The sequence below is a fragment of the Pseudorasbora parva genome, chromosome 14 (assembly GCF_024679245.1).
Source record: "Pseudorasbora parva isolate DD20220531a chromosome 14, ASM2467924v1, whole genome shotgun sequence".
Taxonomy (NCBI): Eukaryota; Metazoa; Chordata; class Actinopteri; order Cypriniformes; family Gobionidae; genus Pseudorasbora; species Pseudorasbora parva.
The window spans coordinates 17,656,558-17,659,205 of record NC_090185.1 but is presented as its reverse complement, the minus strand read 5'-3'; positions in this window follow the sequence as shown (position 1 = coordinate 17,659,205).

Here is a 2,648-nt window from a genome sequence, read left to right as displayed (position 1 = left end):
AGCTAGCTGAACCAATCGGCGAGCGAAATGACGTTTGTTGCGCATGCACTAGCCTATCAGCGCGTCCTGCTGTCCTTATGACGTGGGGTGGAATTTTGGACCAACGTTGTAGCGCATCCCACGTGATTTATAAGAAACTGAAACTGCGTAGTACACTAAAGAAGGCGCTAATTTCATGGATGCGTAAAAACTGTGGGAGCATTGCCTGTTATGATTTGCTTTATAGTGTTTTATAATGAACATATTTGTAAATAAAAAAAATTACAATCAATAGTACTTGGAATGTGGGGTCAAATGAGGTTATGTTTCATCTGGTTTGCTGCATTGCAGCACAATCAGGTGGAAAAAGTAACTACAAAACATTACGTGAGAAAAAGGCAAAGTAGTCTATACTACTGGTCAAATATTACTCTGTTACAAGTGAAATTTGTAAAAACAGGTTTTTACTTAATTAAAAGAACACAGTGTAGTTATGTAGTAAAGTTCAGGTCATAAGCTTCCAGAAAAAAATTATAGTCTAATTATACTAAAATACATATACTCAAAAAGTGTAATTAAGTACAGCACTCCAGTAAATTTCCTTAGTTACTGTCCACATACTGTACAATCATTTCTAAAGGGGCGTCACAACGGACGATGACGTAGCCTATGCAAAGCGACGGAGAATCGTCTGAGACAGCAGTTCTCTGTTTGTGATTTCGAGGGAAGATGTTGCAGTGGCTTCTGACGACTTTTGCCGTTGTTGGAAAAGAAATATGATAATAGCTGGTGTCCACCGCCACTCCAACATTTTTGCAAAATTTGAAAAACTTAATAGCATCTCAGACCGACTGAAAGATTTCGAATTGACGGTCGATCAGAAAACATCAAGCCCTGATTTTATTTGCCCCCGTTGTAAGGCATTTGTATTGCGATTAGAACGCGATTTGCAATATTTTGAAAATAAACTTATATTGAGGAGTCTTTGGAAAATTGTGTCTCACAAACTTTATTCAAATTCAGTAGCCTACAGATCTGTTAGAACATTTTCAGACTTGAGCATATAGAAATATGCAAGTTATCTAGCCTATTTACAATTTTTACATGATTACCAGATCTAGTCTAGTCATGATTACCAGATCTAGAGGAAATAAGCACAGAAAGGCCAGATCCAGAGCTGCTGTGTGGTGTTAGCACATGATCACACTCTCCATTCTCCTCATCAAAATAGCCGGTGTAATCCACATCTGCTAGCCAAGTGTTGTTCTTTGCTCAGGTTTTAACAAAAAGGAAAAGTTTAAATCGCTTAAAACAGACCCCATAGCTGATTCGAACGAGTGATGTTCTGTGTAAAGCCCGCCCCAGCGTTTCTGATTGGTGCCACGATTTCGAGGGATAAATGGGTTTGAATGAGCTCTTTGCCAGACTACTTGAAGCGCAAATCTAAATTTTCCGGAAGTTGTCTGGGTTTTCTAAGGCTAGCATTTCCCTAGCCTAGAAATCTAGACCCTTGCGGCAGCAAATCTAATTTGCAGCCAGGGCATCTATCAACTCTCCGTTGGCTTACGAGCTTAAAAAAACAGTCAGGCCAATCACATTGTGTATAGAGTTGGTGGGCGGCCTTAACATAATGACGGCAGAGTTGCGAAGGTTCCGCGTGTTACTTGAAAACAGAAGCTGGCGAATGGCGGCCTTTCGAATCGGTCACGACACGCGAATCTGGTCGCGACTCTGGAAGACTTTTCTTTGAGAAAAGAACGAAGACAAGCAAAAAAAATAGATGTGTATGGAGTTTTGCCGAACGGATACGACAAAAGTTGAATCTATCAACTAGCTCCACACCTTCTTCGTTGCTCTGGTTGATTGTAGCGCCATCCTATTTCGTGCAGAGGGAGTTTGAAAGACAGCCGTTTATCCCGCCCCTCGGATTGAGCCCTGTCAATGGTGTGTTCCCAGACCCAACATCTTGATGTGGGTCTGGCTTGTCAGGCTAGCATTTCCCATCCTGCTATAGAGTGGCAAGGTTGTTCCATAACCAGGCTTGTCTTCCGTGTCAGAAGAGAATATTTTTTTTCTCCATTTGCATGAGGTCACCAGCTTCACCGCCACCCTAGATCACTTTTAGTAAAAACCGTAATATGTGCAAACTAATATGTGAAACCGTAATATGCGAAAGATCTATTAATAAGTGACCATTCTGATAGCTCAATGTTTGATACAGGGGGGTAAAAAGTGCACCCACTCAGAGAATATCTTATTTTCATTCTGTATTATGAACTTAAAGGCCTACTGAATTAATTGCATAGCATTATTTAATGTTTTGATGTAATTTCCACTGAGAAAAAAAGGGGTACAGGGCGGGACATTTCGAACAGCTCCTCCCCTTTTTAAAAATGGCCAATCACAGCTTGGCCAGAGCCGTTGAGCTAGGTAAAGCCGCAGTTTCTCCTCCATATCGCTTAAAAATACAGCATTCTAAGTAGAATTCAAATAGGTCAGTGAAGTTTTGTCTAATGCATCGACTCATTGATATAATCCACCCGGAGCAGACTGTGCATGTGCTGCGGTGGTCTGCATTAAACTAACGTGAAACCAAACTTAATTTGCCTCAATGGAAATCATATTTACACTGTCTAAATCTTTCCCTATACCATATAGTGCACTGTGCT